This window comes from Rutidosis leptorrhynchoides, chromosome 1 (assembly GCF_046630445.1).
Source record: "Rutidosis leptorrhynchoides isolate AG116_Rl617_1_P2 chromosome 1, CSIRO_AGI_Rlap_v1, whole genome shotgun sequence".
Lineage (NCBI taxonomy): Eukaryota > Viridiplantae > Streptophyta > Magnoliopsida > Asterales > Asteraceae > Rutidosis > Rutidosis leptorrhynchoides.
The window spans coordinates 189,853,806-189,873,555 of NC_092333.1; positions in this window are offsets into that span (position 1 = coordinate 189,853,806).

Below are 19,750 nucleotides of genomic sequence, written 5' to 3' on the forward strand. Positions count from 1 at the left end.
TGACTTGAGAATGTTAACAAAATATTAGATTAATAGTACTTTACATGAACGTAATTATTTCAAGATATTTATCAACTGAATTAGAAGATAATATCAAATGGATGAATTATTGGATACATTGAATTATGATTACGAGTCTCTGTTGGGAGGTCCACTTTGATTTAGGAAACTTTTTTTTAACGGTATTCGAAATAAATGGTAAAGTGATTACAAGTAAGAACAAAGTGTCACTTAACAAGAGTTAGACAAATGTTAGTGGGAATTCTTGTTTGAATTCCAATACATGCCTTACAATAATTGCCTCGTGACTTTTGATAAGATAAACTATTTAACCTTCATATTATTTAATGTAAAAGTAAAATTGGGGAATAAAGATAACTTAGAAAATGAATATCGATAAGTTAAGTACACGATTGTAACACTTGTTTATTGATTCGATTGATTTATAGATATGTTAATTAGAACGTTTGAGAAGTTAAATTAAACGTTGGCACATAAATGAATCATATCAAATTATGTACTAGAGCGTAAAACGTAAGGTGATATAATAATATCTAATATTTAAACGATTGAAATATAATTAATTTTTAAAAACTAAATATTATATTAGTAAGTAACTATTTCTAAAATATATAAGTTTATATTTTTAAATAATAATATCATTATTTTACAAAGTGATAAAATATAATATTAACTTAGTGATAAAACGTTTTGGATTTAAAATAGTATTATTATAATATATATTGGTAAATAACGAGATGTCGATTTATAGAAGCAAATGACCAAAACACTCAAATGAATAAGTTATACTTTGAGTGGGATAATTTTTCATTGATTTGAGTCTTGTTATTGATAAAGATACATTACACAAAACGTAAAGTACCAGTTTTCTAAGAGTACGAAAATGCGTTCGAAAAACCGGAACCGGTACGTAAGTCGTGCGTCAACGTACAACTCATCGGTGTAAAAATTACAGATCAACTATGCACGAGAATATAATATAATATTTAATTAATTCTTAAGATTAAATATATTATATATTAAATAATATATATGATTATTCATATTTAAGTTTCGGCAGCCTTATGATTCAATGATTTGGAATTACAAGTGTGGCTCATGCGATTGCATGAGGCCACACTCACAATCTCATGCGATCGCATGAGAGGAGTAGGTGGCTAAAATCCCTTTATAAACCGAATTCGTTTCACTCTAATTCATTCCCGGTTTCCTTTCATATTACGGAGTATTACTTATATTACTTAAATTATTATTATTATTATTATTATTATTATTATTATTATTATTATTATTATTATTAATTAAGATTAATATTATTATTAATCTTATTATTATTAGTATATACATAAAATACTACTACGAGGTCATGAGTGCATTAATTTCAAAATGGATTTTATGAGCGGGATGAAGCTAAGGAAATTATGGGTTATAGCTATGGAGGTTATGGGTAATGTTTGGGGATATGCTCATGAGGTCAAACTAGTGTTTATCTCCGTTGCGTCTACATACTTTCCTGTAATATTGAATCTCAATATTGATACGTGAGCACTCATAACTTAACTTTTATATATTATTAGTGTATCCCTGACTAGTACTCGAGTATTTAGGATTATGCACGCTTGTACGTTTAATATTGTCGCTAGATAGTTTATATTGAATCCTGAATTAGATACATATGCTACTGAGATAAGGTATATGATATGCATGTTGTTGGAAAGCTAGCAAAAAATTAAGAACTTTTCATTTAAATATTGTAACGACCCGGATTTTTCCAATCATTTTATACTTATGAGATTAATATTTACATAAATTAAACCTTACCAACATGATAAACAATCCAAATTGTTGAGACTTGTGTTTTTGAAAAGAGTTTTACACAACGTTTGACCGTCCAATTTGACCGATGATATCACGAACTATATAACATACGATAATTATATGTTTGTGTATATATATATATTTATATATATTTAACATGATCTAAGGATGGTTTAACATCTCATTGTGTACTAATGGCAATGAGTTATAAGTATATTTTGAAACTACTAACTTAAGTTTTCAAAACGATAACTATACGTAACATTCTTTGATATATATACTTATAACCTATAATGCTTATACATGTATCGTATATATAATGTATTTAATCACTTTTTAAGGACTTAAATACATAAAACAATATAAGTATATTCACAAAAGATAGCTATATTTGAATTCTCATTCCGTTTCCTCAAGATTTCTATACGTATATCTAGGGTATATGTACCCGTATCATACCCAGCTTCTATATGTATTTACTATTGGTATATACACATCAAATCAACATCCTAATCAACATTATTACTGCCCTAGATATGAGGTAACTAGGATTTGTCAAGTAGCATAAATTATTAGTAAGAAAACAAAATTAGGAATCCTTTTCTTTCTTTATAAACTAAAAACGTTTTTATGAATGAACACCATTTCTTCACTCCATTTTCTCATACCTACACCCTCATTTCTCTCTCAAAATACTCCTAAATTCATACTTGATCATCTCCAAGCATTTTCCCCATCATTTAGCTTCAATTACAAGCCTTAAACACCATAAGAAAACTCTTTCAAGAACATATCAAAATAACCACCCATTTGAAGAAGTATACTTCCAACCTTTTGATCTAACTCCACCACTCTTTGATTCCAAGATTTTTTCTTATCTCTTACAGTAACTTTGTCCAAGTAACTTGAGGTAGTAACCTTGTTCATAATCTTGTTCGATTCATAATTATATAGCTATCTTATTTTATGTTGTAAAATTTTAACAACAAGAACATAGTTTGAATGATTTCAAACTGGTTTGCAAACTAAATAGATCCTTCTAACTTAACTTTTAAAACACTTCAAGACCTGTAATATATTATAATGATATGCTAACTTAACAAGATATAACTTGGTTTTACAAAGAACACCTTAAAAACTGAATCTACGTCATCGGAGTGCAACCGGGGGCTGTTTTGGGTTGGATAATTAAAAACCATCTTGAACTTTGAATTGGAAGTTCATGTTCTGGAAAAATGATATTTCTTATGAATATGTTAACACATAAAAATTTCACGGTTTAACTCAAAGTGTAAGTATTTTTAGAAAAATGATCATTAAATGTTGTTTTTATGATGGAAAATGATCACTTTCATAAGTTTTACTAAAGTTTGACCTATAACCTGTGATTTCGAATACAAACTAAGGTATTTTCAGTTCATATTCTTAAAATTTGACTCGATCCAAGGAAGTGGCAAGTTGAACCAACAAAAACGGAGTTGTAATGAAGAAACTACGACTAAAACAAGATTGGGTATCCGAAGCTAGTTTAGCTACGAAAATATTTGGAGATAAAGTAAATTAATCATATCTTTTCTAATTAATATGATATTTTATATATAATTACTTATGATTTGATTTTATATATTTCAGGACCACCCGTAAACAACACGAGAAGATTAATCATAAGACCTCATGATTGTACGCAACACGTCATTTGACAACACGGTACTTTATGTACGCAACACGTCATTTGACAACATGGTACCATGGGTCGAGATTAATTCTGATCAATACGAATACGATGGGGTCTTTATTTATTTTATTGAGCAACTAATTGTGGACCACTAACATCGGACTGCTAACTACGGACTAAGAAAATATTAAAAGTATTATAAGTATATATATATATATATATGTAACGATTACTTGAAAAGAAAATATGTTGATATATTATATATATATATATATGGTTAGGTTCGTGATATCTATCGGAGACCAAGTCGAGTTAAATACCTTCAAGGCAAAAGTGAGTATATAGTCCCACTTTTAAACTCTAAATATTTCGGGATGAGAATACATGCATTTTATGATTTACGTTATGGACACAAGTGATTAAAAACATATATTCTACATTGAGTTGTACCACTGGCATACTTCCCTGTAACTTGGTAACTACTATTTACATGCGGTATTGTAAACGTGAATCCTGTTGATAGATCTATCAGGCCTGACAACCCCAACCGGAATGGACGACCAGTATTCAACGGTTGTACAGTACTTCATTTCGATGACTACACTTGGACACTTGGTACGGTGTAGTGAGATTTCATAATAAAGGGAATATGCGACTTTGATTAAATGTTAAGTATGGTTATCAAGTGCTCAACCACTTAGAATATTTTTATTAAAACGTTTATGTATATGAAATCTTGTGGTCTATATTTATAACGCTGCTAGCATTAAACCTATATCTCACCAACTTTATGTTGACGTTTAAATCATGTTTATTCTCAGGTTCCTAGAAGTCTTCCGCTGTTTGAATATATGTTATAGAAACCATGTGCATGGAGTCATACATGTTTTATTCAAGGAAGCATTGCATTCACAAAATCATCACCGTGTATTTATTTTGACTGCATTGTCAACGGAAGTATTCTTGTAAACTGTTATTTACGGTGATTGTCTATATGTAAAAATCATCAGATGTCGAAAACATTGAATTTTAAATATTCATTTATGGTATATCTTTTCAAAAGAATGTAATGTTTATAAAACATATCATATAGAGGTCAAATGCCTCGCGATGTAATCATATGTTATTTTATTCCTCCCTATGGATAGGGTCGGGTCATTTCAAATATCGAATGGTTTCGATGAACAGATTAGAATTTATAGTCAACTGAAGTTAGTATTATTGTTAAAATGATTATTATTACTATCGTCGTTATTATCGTCGTTATAATTATTATCTAATTATTATTATTATTATTATTATTATTATTATTATTATTATTATTATTATTATTATTATTATTATTATTATTATTATTATTATTATTATTATTATTATTATTATTATCAATATCGTTATAAGTATTATCATTAAAAAAATTTATTGCTATTATTACTATCATTATTATCATTAATGTTATTATTAATACTATTATTATTATTATTATTATTATTATTATTATTATTATTATTATTATTATTATTATTATTATTATTATTATTATTATTATTATTATTATTATTATTATTATTATTATTAGTAGTAGTAGTAGTCGTAGTAGTAGTAGTAGTAGTAGTAGTAGTAGTAGTAGTAGTAGTAGTAGTAGTAGTAGTAGTAGTAATAGTATTATCATTATTATGAATGCGATATGAAAAAGGACTAAAATCTATTAAACGAATCGATTAGGAAATAATGAGTATGTGTATCATGATGAAATTTAAAATGTCGTAAGATATTAATTTAGATAAAATTATCGTTTTTCATTATTTTTATCACTATTATTATTAAAAGTATTATTAATATTAAAACTATCATTTTTACAAAAATTATTATTTTTAATTAGAATATCATAGTTAATATAAAATTTCATTATTATTATTAATAAGAATTATCATTTTATCATAATATCATTTTTCGTAAATATAAATATTGTTAATATTATTAGTAGAATAATAATAATTATTATTACAAAATAATACAACTTTTACTTACTATTATTATTATCGATATTATTTTATCAAATAAATATGTGATACAAAGATATTTTTCTACATGTAAAATAATTACATTAATAATACCTATCATATTATTTTTATGATATTAAGTGAACCATATAAATTTATTTACTTAAAATATATAAAAGTATATTTTTATTATATATAGATTTTAATATAAATTTTTATTTATTAATAAATGACCTTTATTATTTACTTTAATAAAATCTGATAAAAATATTTGAATATATATAAGACGACTATATTTAAGTTATATAATAATCATGGAAATCATTTTAAGTCAAATTGACTTTTGTTGACTTTTGCATATTAGTCTCGAGCATTAGGATTGTGATACACTACGACTTAACCTAAATTGTTAAACAGATATTGACCAATATACAAATATATATACTTAATTTAGGTTCGTGAATCCGAGGACAACCTTGCACTTATTCAATGCCATCATATGCTTAATTACTACGAAATACAATATTGTGAGTTTCATTTGCTCCCTTTTTAAATGCTTTTGCAATATATATTTTTGGGACTGAGAATACATGTACTAATTTTATAAATGTTTTACGAAATAGACACAAGTAATCGAAACTACATTCTATGTTTGAATTATCGAATCGAATATGCCCCTTTTTAGTCTGGTAATCTAAGAATTAGGGAACAGAAATCCTAATTGACGCGAATCCAAAAGATAGATCTATTGGGCCTAACAAACTCCATCTGGGTTACGGATGCTTTAGTACTTCGATTTTATCATGTCCGATGAGAGTCCTAGAATGATGGGGATATTCTAGACGCGTTCTGTTAATGTCGGTTACCAGGTGTTCAATCCATATGAATGATTTTTAATCTCTATGCAGTTTTTACGAAATGCCTGATATGAGATGATGTTTGTAAAAAATGGAAATGAAAATCTTGTGGTCTATTAAAATAATGGAAATAAATGTTTATGATAAACTAATAAACTCACCAACCTTTTGGTTGACACTTGAAAGCATGTTTATTCTCAGGTTTGAAAGAAATCTTCCGCTGTGCATTTACTCATTTTAGAGATATTACTTGGAGTCATTCATGACATATTTCAAAAGACGTTGCATTCGAGTCGTTGAGTTCCCAAAAGATTATTATTAAGTCATTTGTAGTTTAGATATATTATGAAATGGTATGCATGCCGTCAACTTTTGATGAAATGTAAGTTTGTCTTTTAAAAACGAATGCAATGTTTGTAAAATGTTTCGTATAGAGGTCAAGTACCTCGCGATGTAACCAAATGTAATGTATTCATCCAGATGGATTTGGACGGGTCCTTTCATTTAAACCTATAATTCACTCGACATTTTTGTTGACAGTTTACTCGCATGTTTTCTCAGATACTTGATTATTTGGCTTCCACTGTGCTAGAGAGTCTGCATGCATGTTGACAGATTTTATTTAAACATTTAAACTTGTATTCTACTTTTGGTTATATTACTTTGTGGGTGTTTTGTTGACTCGATTTTTGGTCAACTTTGGTTATATACATATGTTGGGTTTTTCTAAACTTACATATCTTGGTAGGTTTCCTTTATAGGAAATTATTTTTAAATAAAGAATTCAATGTTGTTTATTAAATCCATTTAGAGTTATGATCAAGCTGTGGGACCAAGTAACGGAGCCGTTACGGGTACTTGGCGGGCCGTTATAGTTGGTATCAGAGTGTTGGTTGTAGGGAACTAGACGGTCATAATGTGGTCAACCCTTGGTCTTTAGGGTGCATTAGATTCTAGTCTACAGCCCAACCCTTCATGTTATAGCTTTATTATGCACTTCTGTTCATATGAGGAATAGTTATAAGTTTGTTACTTAATATTATTTCTCTACTGTACATTTGTATGCGTTTCTTGTTTGCAAAAGTGTTACCCGAAGACGTCGTGCTCATGTTTCTGCTTCTGTTTCTACTTTTGTTCCTGCTCTTGTTTCTCCGTCTACCGCTCGATGTCGTGCTTGTCAGCCTCGTATTGATGATCCTGTCAACTACTATATGTCTACTTTTACCCTCATGACCCGGGATTTCCAGCCGGAGACCCGTATTGATGCCTTGAGTGACTGCATGTGTGTTCTGCTGCATGTGGACGTGCTTGATGAAGTTAAGCGTGATATGGATAGGTTTAATAGCTTCAGGAACGGTTTTGAGTTCGAGATCCGTAAGCGTGACCGCGAGGTGGACGCGAAGTTTAAGGCGTTGGAGAATGAGATGCGTGGCATCAAAGTGGAGTTGGAGGTGGTGAAGGATAAGTTGAAAAGGTATGAGACTCCTGAGGAACCTCATGCTGGGCCAGATTATCATACATGTTCCAAGAGGATATGATACGATCGTGGATGATTATTTATTTCATAGACCTATTTCCTATATACATACGTCTCTCTTATGTTCTGACCCCGGGAGGAACTCCCATTTCGATTAAACGTATTCTCTGACTCATGCATGTATTTTCTTTTGTAAAACCACCTCAGTTAGTGAAACTGAGGGATGTCATTCATGACTTCTAGAATGCTAGGCATTCCAATGTCAGCTATTATATTTATGTATATAACATTCTTGTATATTACGTGCCTTTGTGCTTTCGTGCTTTGGTTTACGAACCGATAAACGTCGTTCTTGACTTTTAAAGATTCTCAATACTTCAAAGACATTTTATGTCATCATTATTCATGTTCATTATTCATGATATTTTTGTCCCTTCGTGCTATCTTTAACACACTGTTAAAGAAATCGTTTTAGAGAAAATTGTGTAGAAAACCGAAGTTGATCACGTATCCTGACCTTATGGGGGATATTGAAATGGAAGTATGAATTAGTGTAATATAATGACGTCTGGCCACCGGGATTATATTACGGTAAATCATATAGAAGTTTCAATATTATTTCATGAGGAATAGAAAGTGAATCAAAGAAAATTCTTGTAAGCGCTACTTGTGTATTTCAATGATGACCTGCCGAAGATTTGAGAAAGAATGACCCCGTAACCAAGGACTACACAAGGACTTTTATTGAAGATTCATTAACCTTGGAAATTTATTATAGATTTGAACGCCCTAGGCACTTAAGGAACAAGTGCTTAAAAAGAATAAACACTGGACTTATTCGTGATAGGACAATATTTATCTCAACTAGATAGGCTCACATGGATCCTGATTTTGATGATAGTGTTTTCCTTCTCAAGATTTTATGATTTCGAAGTTGTTTAGCACTGTACGGTAGAAGCCGTATATTCGAGGAATTTGGTGTTGTGACATATTATCCACCAACAACCATGGACGTTAAAAATTCTATAGAACCCGGTAAAGGGTAAACTGATGAAGGTAGATGAATGATTTGAAGCTGTGCTTTAGATTTAACGGGAAGGTCATTTGAAGATGACCTCATACCAATAAAGCTAAGAAGGTTTGATGTCGTGATTGGTTAAGATTAACTATTGAAGATTAGAGCTGGTATTGTTTTCCTTGGTAACCCGTTCGTATTCCTCAAATATATGGAGAATCTTTAATCATCTTAGGAGATAAGAAATGCACACAGTTAAATCTTATTAGTTGTTTGAAAGTTCATAAATATCTTTGCAAAGGTTTTCATGCCATTCTAGCCCATGTAGTAAAATCTGACAAAGAAGAGAAGAGAATTGATGATGTTCCCATCATAAGAGATTTTCCTGAGGTATTTCCCAAGGATTTACCTGGCCTTCCGCCGCATCGCGCGGTAGAATTTCAAATTGATCTTGTACCCGGTGCTGCTCCTATAGTACGTGCTCCTTATAGAATCTTTCCTTCTAAACTTCAAGAATTTTCAAGTCAACTTCATGAGTTGTTAGACAAAGTTTTCATTCATCCCAGTTCATCCCCTTGGGGAGCTCCTATTTTGTTCATTGAGAAGAAAGATGGCTCGTTCCGCTTATGCATTGATTATCGCGAGTTGAACAAGTTTACTGTTAAGAATCGTTACCCTCTTCTGAGAATTGATGATCTATTCGATCAGCTTCAAGGTTCGTCCATTTATTCTAAGATTAATCTCCATTTCGATTATCACCAATTGAGCGTTAAAGAAACTAATATTCCAAAAACCGCTTTCTGAACCCATTATGGTTACTACGAATTTCTATTTATTCCATTCGGATTTACTAACCACCTATAGTGTTCATGTACCTTGTGAACCGTATGTGTAGTCCTTATCTGGACAAGTTCGTTATCGTTTTCATCGATGATATTCTTAGCTATTCCAAGAGTGATCAAAAGCACGAAGAGCATTTGAGATTAGTGCTTGATTTGTTAAGAAAAAAAGAACTGTATGCTAAGTTTTCCAAGTGTGCATTCTGGTTGAAAGAAGTTCAATTCCTTAGGCACGTTGTTAGTAAACAGGGAATTCAAGTTAATCCTGCTAAGATTGAGGTAATTGAGAAGTGGGAAACTCCGAAGACTCCTACTCAGGTTTGTCAGTTTCTAGGTTTGGCAGGCTATAATAGAAGGTTCATCCAAGATTTTTCACGAGTAGCGAAACCTCTGACTGCTTTAACGCATAAGAGGAAGAAGTACGAGTGGAAAAGTGAACAAGAGTCTGCTTTCCAAATGTTAGAAGAGAAGTTAACTTCCGCACCGATATTATCACTACCTGAAGGTAATGATGATTTTGTTATCTATTGTGACATTTCGCGTCAGGGCTTTGGTTGTGTTTTGATGCAGCGAAAGAAAGTCATTGCTTACGCGTCACGTCAGTTGAAGACTCATGAACAGAATTATACGACCCATGATTTAAAATTAGGAGCTGTTGTGTTCGCACTTAAGATTTCGAGACGTTACTTATATGGGTTCAAATGTACAGTGTACACTGATCACAAAAGTCTTCAACATATCTTTGATAAAAAACAATTGAATATGAGACAGCGAAGATGAGTTGAGTTGTTGAACGATTATGATTGTGAACTCCTTTATCATCTCAAAAAAGCCAATTATGTGGCTGATGCTTTGATTCTAAAAGACAGAGTTGAACCTCGTAGGTTTCGAGCCTTGAATATGACCATTCGAACAAACCTCGCAAGGCAGATTCTTGCGGCACAACAAGAAGCCTCGAAGTAGGAGAATGTTGTGAACGAAAATATGAAAGGTTTGAGTAAATAGTTAGAGGTACGAGCATATGGTACTCAGTATTTTGCGGGACGCCTTTGGGTTCCGAAATTTGGTGAATTGCGACAACTTGTTTTAGATGAAGCTCATAAGTCTAGATACTATATCCACCCTGGTTCAGGGAAGATGTATCATGATCTCAAGGAGCTATATTAGTGGCCTAACTTGAAAGCAGATGTGACTACTTATGTGGCTAAGTGTTTCACTTGTGCTAAATTAAAGCTGAACATCAAAAACCGTCCGGACTTTTAGTGCAACAGGAAATTCCTGAGTGAAAGTGGGAAGGTATTGCCATGGATTTTATTATGAAGTTACCGAGTGTTGTGGGTGGTTATGATACCATTTGGGTGATTGTTGATCGACTCACAAAGTTAGTTTATTTCTTGCCGATTAAAGAAACTGATTCGATGGAGAAGCTTACTCGTTTGTATTTGAAGGAAATTGTTTCAAGATATGGGCTTCTCGTATCTATTATTTCAGACCGAGACAGTCGATTCACATCGAGGTTTTGGTAATCTCTACAGGAAGCATTGGGAACAAAGTTGGATATGAGAACTGCTTATCATCCACAAACGGATGGTCAGGGTGAAAAGACCATTCAAACGTTAGAGGACATGTTGCGAGCGTGCATTATTGATTTTGGTAATGGTTGGGATAGATATTTTCCACTGGCTGGTTTTTCTTATAATAACAGCTATCATGCAAGTATTAAGGCCACACCGTTTGAGGCACTGTATGGTAGAAAGTGTAGGTCTCCTATTTTTTGGAATGAGGTTAGGGATGCTCAACTCACCGGCCCAGAGATTATTCATGAGACTATCGAGAAGATCGTACAGATTAAAGAAAGGTTGAGAACCGACAGGAGTCGGCAAAAGATTTATGCCGATGTTAGAAGGAAATCGTTAGAATTTCAAGTTGGTGATCATGTCATGTTGAAGGTATCACCTTGGAAAGGTGTGGTACGTTTTGGTATGAGGGGAAAGTCGAGTCCTCGATTTATTGGACCGTTTGAGATTACTGAGAGAATTGGACCCGTGGTTATCGTTTGAAATTGCCACAAGAGCTTAGCGTTGTTCATGCCGTTTTTCATGTATCTAATTTCAAGAAGTGTTTGGCTGAGGTCGATGAAACCATTCCTTCTGATGAACTTCAAGTTGATAAACAACTCCATATTGTTGAGGAACCTGTCGAGATTATGGATCGAGAGGTTAAGAAACTCAAGAAAAGTATGATTCCTATTGTCCGAGTTAGATGGAATGCTAGACGCGGGCCCGAGTTCACTTGGGAATGTGAAGATCAGATGATGTAGAAGTATCCGCATTTTTTCTAAAACGTCGAGTCAACCCCTGCACCTACTTAAATTTCGGGATGAAATTTCCGTAACGGGAAGGTACTGTCATGACCCTACTTTTTCCGTTATCTTTTTCCGTTAGTATTTAATGTCTGTTAATTGATATTCATGCCACGTCATTTCTATGACTTATATTATTATTTTAGTAATAATATATTTCTTATTATGTGTTATATGAATATATGTATTCGTATTTAAAATTGTACGTTTCTACGTGTCGTGGATTTCTATCCGGCGAATCATTTCGGTTTTCAAACCAACTATTAGACTTTTGAGATTTTTGAATCCAAATTATTTTAATTATGATATTTTTATATCATATGAGTATATAAAGTATTTTTATATTTTATTTTTCGCGTGTGCGTGTTTCTTTCCGAAATTTTAATCGCGTAACAGTGGTTTCGCGAATAGGGCTTCGTTCTGACTTTCGGGCCAAAAGCAATTTATCCATATAATATTTTGAGTTGTATGGTCCACCCTAATGGCCATAATTGGCCAAACTAATCCATAGCCCATCCATTTTCTCAAAATTTCACTTACACTTGATTTTACACCTCATTTTGACCACATTCTATTTTCTAACCCTAGCAACTCCCATCCCTTCCCTCTCCTCTCACCTTGCATGACTTCTATAGCTCCATCATCATCATTTTCGGTTTTCTTCATCAACATATCAAATATTCATCATCTCTAAAGATCAATTGCATATACGGGTTCTCCATCTCGCGATCTTCAACATCCTTCTTCTTGATTTTTGATTTGGGTATGAAACCTAACCCTAGATTTTTCATTTATCTTTATTTTACTTATTTTCTTATGTATGTTGATGAATTGGTACTTGTATGTTATTGTATGGTTGTGATTATGCGTAGAAATGTTCGATTATGTATGTTTTCGGTTGATCAAACTTAGGACAGAATATTAATGGCTATAATCAGTAACTTTGGCACATGTTTTTGGTTAAATTTAGTGTCTAAATGTGTTCCTCTCATTGAGTACATAATTTTAGGCTTTGAATTCGTCTCGTTTCGAGTTACGGATCAAAATCTATGCTAGAATCATTGTTTTGTGAAATTGAAAAGGTTAATCATTTGAAACCAGGTTTGGTCCGACTTTGTGGCCATAATCTGAGATTTTAGGGTGTACTAATGTTCTAGGATTGATGAGTGGATGAACATTCATGTTCGGATCATGAAAATCCGAGCCACGGATCACCCGGAATGACTAAAACAAGAATTGAGACGAATTAACGAATGGTTTGGTTCATGGCTGATCATCACGACCCCATGAACTGATTATTGGGTGTTCTTGAGTGTTCTAAGGTGTAGGGATGGTTTGTTAGACGAAGATATATATAAGTCACGTCAAAAACCGACACCCGATGCTCAAGTTATGACCCGTCGAACGTTTAATTAAACTTATGATTATGAAATTGTAACTTAGGTTATAAATAATGATTTTCATTATCATTAGATTACTTATGTTATAAAAGTAATTATTTTTAATTAATACTTATGATATATATTTATTATATCAGTTAATAATTACATTATGATTTAATTATTCTTATAATTAAACTTATGATTAATAATACATTTATTATTAATGAAAATACTTATGATAAGGCTTATGTTATGAGATTATTATATCAAGACTTATAATAAAGATTAGTTATTTATTTATTTATTATAAAACTTAGTTATTATTTAATTATAATACTTATGATTTAATAATTATATTAAAATACTTATGATATGTGTAACATTTCATAATTAATTCAATTTACTTATGATATGATTAATAATTCGTTATTTTTAAATACTTATGATATGTGTAACATTTCATAATTAATCCAATTTAATTATTAAATACTTATGATTTAATAATTATATTAAAATACTTATGATATGTGTAACATTTCATAATTAATTCAATTTACTTATGATATGATTGATAATTCATTAATTAATAATACTTATGATATGATTAATATTTAATTAATTAATTAAACACTTATGTTATATCTATTATATCATTTAAACTTTATGATATGATTAATATATAATTAATTAATTAAATACTTATGTTATATCTATTATATCATTTAAACTTATGTTAACTTTATAATTCGATTTAATTCAATTAACTTATGATATGACATGTTTATACAAATATTACTTTAAATAAAATTAGAACTTATATTATTAATATAATTTACACTTTAAATTTCTATGTTGACTAAGTTTGACCAAGGTTGACTTTTGAGTTGACTTTCGGTTGACTTTGGCCTTCCGTTGACTTTTGTTGACTTTTCTAATTAAGGAAACTTTCCAAAAATAGAACCTTTCTAAAAATAGAAACTTTCCTAAAATAGCAACTTTCCTAAAATAGAAACTTTCCCAAAATAGAAACTTACCTAAAATAGAAACTTTCCTAAAATAGAAACTTTCCAAAAGTGAAAACTTGCTAAAAATAGAAACTTTCTAAAAATAGAAAGTACGTGCTATACGCTGTCCTGGTCATACCGAATCATACCGAGTGATGTTCTTTGCTTTACTATAACAAGTACTATGGTTATCATACTAAGACTTGACCTGAGTTAGTTGTTTATATCGACCTGCTTTATTTTTACGTCAGAGTTGTGTTCATTCTTGATCACTTTACCTTTTGATGTTCGCATTTCTGTTTCATTGTCTCATTTGCTTTAAGGTGAATTATAGGCCTATTTTTCATACTATTTTAAAGTATTTTTGGGATGAGATTACATGCAACTTTTGTTTTACGTTTAGACACAAGTGGAAATTAATTTAAATTATTCATTATGAGTTGAACGAAAATATTTTCTAATCTGGTAACTATAATCACTAGTTTCTACTGGCGAACGCAAATCCTATGGATAGATCTATCGGGCTTGACATCCCCATTTCGAGCTAGTCGCGCTAGCAATTTATAATCGGAATGTATTAGTACTTCGTTATTTTTAAAGATACACCTGTTCAGTGTATATTGTTGTTTGGTAAGGGTATGGAAATGGTTAAGTGGTTACCAGGTGACTTATGGATTAATGGAATGATATTTTATGTTTTCTAACATTTGAAATCTTGTGATCTAAAGTTTATACGTTATTTAAACCTATAATTCACTCAACATTTTTGTTGACAGTTTACTTGTATTTTTTCTCAGGTACTTGATTATTTGGCTTCCGTAGTGCCAGAGAGTCGGCATGCATTTGGCAGATTTTACTTAAACATTTAAACTTGCATTCTACTTTTGGTCATATTACTTTGTGGGTATTTTATTGACTAGGATTTTGGTCAACTTTGGTTATATACATATGTTGGCTTTTTCTAAACTTACATATTTTGGTAGGTTTGCTTTATAGGAAATTATTTTTAAATAAAGAATGCAATGTTGTTTATTAAATTCATTTAGAGTTATGATCAAGCTGTGGGACCAAGTAACGGAGCTGTTACGGGTACTTGGCAGGCCATCATAAAAGTTATAAATGATTTCATGAGCTTGTATAGCGGTTTACTTCATAATTGAACCACCGGCTGCTGTGTCGATATCCTTTCGTGTAGCAATATCAAGGCCTTTGTAAAAGTTTTGTACCTTTTGAAAAGTATCCAAGCCGTGTTGAGGACATCCTCTCAGTATCTTTCCGAATCTTATCCATACCTCATATAACGTCTCCATTGGTTTTTCCGCGAATGTAACGATTTTTCCTTGAAGTCTCATGACTTTAGATGCTGGAAAGAACCTTTGAAGAAATCTTTCAATTAAACCATCCCAAGTGGTGATTATTCCTTATGGCAATGATTCTAACCAATATGTGGCTTCTCCTTTTAAAGTCCAAGGGAACAACCTAAGATAGATTGTTTGATCCTCAACTTTTTGGATTTTAAATAGATTACAAATCCTATAAACGTTCGAAGATGTTCGTTGAGATCTTCTTTGGTAATGCCACTGAATTGGCACTGACTGGTGATCATATGTAGGACTTGTCCTTTAATTTCGAATTCCTCCACATTGACTTCAGGCGGAGTTATGGCGTGACCTTGGCTCGTGCACGTGGCCTTCATTCGATCTTCCATACTTTGAGGTTCCATATTTCAAATGGTTGATTGAGAATGACCTTGTGATCCTGAATTAACAGGGATTCCCTGACAAACAAGTGATTCCTCGGTAACCTCCTGTTGTTCAATGATTGGTTCTGGTTCAAAAATTGGGTTTTCAGAAAGTTGAATTGGCAAGGACGCAAGATTAGAAGACGATCCTAACGAAAAATTTATTGCGGTGAAATTTGCTAGATTTCTACATCGTGTTACGGGTGGTGATCGTTTCCAATTGTACATTCATTACCTATCCGAAACTATTTTTCCTAATTCTACCAATTTCTCAAATAAATAGATAAAATTTTTCTGCTTTTGCCCACGTCTGAATAGCCAAACGATGTAGCAGGGAGCCAGGATCCGTTCGGTACTAATATAATTGGTCACTTATTGGAGAATCCACAATCCAGTCTCCTAACAAATTCAACTATTACTACGAAACAGAAAAACGGTATCTACGTATCTAATTGTTGATAGAGTTTTGGAAAAATAAACGAATTTCTTAGTAAGAATGTGATGAGCAAAATAGCTGTGAGGAGTATAGTCTATATTACCTAAAAAATCTAGGAAACTACACTTAAAAACTAAGACAAAAATAATACTAAGGAAAAACTAAAAACTAAGAAATTCTAAATGTAAAAACTAAAGGAAACTTACAACTAAGGAAAAATTACTCTAAGGGAATCCTAAATCTACAATATTTTTGTGTTTTTCAAGATTTTAAATTTTAAAAGTATTAAGCACTAATTAAGAATAACGTAGTTATCTAAAGTAAACCTACAAATTTGCAGGCTTAGTTAAATAAATAGAGAAAAAATTAAATAAAAATAAGAAGTACCTTGTTTAGGGAATTATGTTTGAATTGACATGTGTTTGGTAAATATATTATCTAAACACTTGTGTTTGGTCATAAACTCAAGGTTTATGACCCACCAAACAAATTTGTAATATGTTGCGAATACAAAAGTTGGCTTGATACCACTTGCTTTTTTTTCATTCATCTCTTTTACCATACAAGAAAAACCTATGGGTATCATATCATTTGGAGTAATATATATATATATATATATATATATATATATATATATATATATATATATATATATATATATATATATATATATATATATAGATTTATATATATAGATTATGCAAAGTAAGTTCCCACTCTTCTTGTATTGATGCATAGCTTCAATTTAAGAATTTTTTCCTTTGAATAGTGACAAATTGAGCAAAAATTACAGAACTGGATTTTCAAATTTCATTTTTACAAACATAGTAAAAACGGCCTTTCAAAGGCCTGTTTGCAGGTTCTTGTTCCAAAACGGTTTTTCAATTACCGGTTTGCATGTGACTGGCCCACATTTATTGAACTAAGCTGACGTTCTACAAACCCTAATACAAAGCGGCCTTTTAAATGCCTGTTTGCACTGACTTTGGCTGATACAAAATATTCGATTCCTGTAGTTTCAGTCCATTATTGCTGAATTTTCTCATCAGTCCATTATTGCTAAATTTTATGCAAGGCTGTAAGACTATTACAACCCTACTCTAGTGCATTATTACAGCAAATTTGAAATTCATGAATTATCTTTTATTTATAGGGTTTGTGTTATGTATTCAATACACTAAACTCACATAATCTTCTAGATAATTAAAGCTTTTTTTAATCATTTAACTTTTTCAACACTAATCACATTAAACTCATTAAATCCAATGGTGATCCTCAAATTAGACGATGTGGGTGGATGGTAGCCGGTTCATCAAAAAATTAAGATCGTGTGTGGAAAGTTACAAGATGGGAAAATGAACACATTTTCTATGGCAATGTACAAAATTACAACAATCGTTGCTTAACCTCCAATTTAATTGCTACTGAGATTATCTCTCAAATCGGTAAAGACATTGCTTATCCAATTAAACACATCCAAGTTCACATGAAACAAAAATGGAAAGTGGATATCACTTACGCAAAGGCTTGGAATTCTAGGTGTATTGCTATTGAACGTTTGTTTGGAACTTGGCAAAGCAATTTTTCAGAACTCCCCAAGTATATCAATTAACTGATATACATGAATCCGGATACAATTGTTCAATGGATGCATGGCCCTCAAATCAAATACGGTGTCTAAATGTTCAAATATATATTTTGGGCATTTAGCGCTGCTATTATGGCCTATCATCAATGTATTCCTATCATTTGTGTTGAGGTGACTCATTTGAAAGGTAACTACATTGGCAAGATGCTTCCCGCGGTAGCCAAAAATGCAAACCAGCAAATTCTGCCTGTTGTATTCGCATTAGTTGACCAAGAGACGAACGAAAGTTGGGCTTGGTTTTTGGAGCAGATCTAAAACTGTGTTAATTGTCACACTAACATAGAATTGTGTGTCATATCTGATCGTCATAAAGGTATAATTAATGCGATGGCTGATTATCCCTATAGATGGCATCATCGTTATTGTTTGCGGCACATTCGTAGCAACTTGATGACAAAGATTAAAGGAAAGGCTGAGCTCAAGAAGTTGTGCTGGAGGGGCTGGTACGATGACGCAAAAAAATAGATACAAAAATGCAGTTCATGGAATTAAAGAGGAGGATGCATGAGACAGCTTGCAAGTATTTAGAAGATGCTAGACTAGAAAAGTGGACTTTGATGAGAGACACCGACCGATGTCGTTAGGCTAACTTAACAGCAAACATAGCCGAGCAGTTGAACAATGTTTTGCGGCATGCCCGTATGTTATCAATCAAAGCGTGTATTGATTATACATTTCACTACACACAGGAGCACTTTAATAAGCAAGGGAGAACTGCTCACGAATGGTAAGCACCACTATCCAAGACTATGTGGAAGCAATTTAAAGATGGTGATGCCATAGCATCTACTTACTCAGTATCATGCTAAGACTATCCAACAGGTGTTTACAAGGTCTAATCCACATTTCAAAGAGGCGGTGATGGAGGGTCAGAGTATATTATGCAGTATTGTGACAGGAGGTGCTCGTGTGGAAGATGACAACATCAAAGGATGTCTTACTCTCATGGCATTGCAGTATGTCGCACTCAAAATAAAGATCCAAAGACCTTGATTAGTAAATATTACACTACTACTATATGGAGACAACAATATCAATATCACTTACATCCACTTAGAGACATATCATATTGGGCCAATAAAAATTCGGTAATTACGGTGGATCCATCACGACTGATCACACATAGGGGTAGGAGACTGCAAAGAAGGATCCATAACGAGATGGATGAAAATCAAAAACTATGATACAGGTCCACCAAAGTGTGGTATTTATAGACAATCGGGTGATAACAGGAATTCGTGTCCTACTAGATTTGTTTAAGTAGTATGCTATTGTAATGTATTTTGTGTAATTGTATTAGTATGTTATTGTAATCTATTTCGTGTAATTGTATTTGTATTTATTATCATCATAGTCATTTTTATTAATATTTTTGTGTTAAAACACATAATCAAAGTAGTAAATTGCAACATATATTTTTTGCACAACACTTTTATTGATATAACATAGAAACGGTTACATTTTTTCTGAAA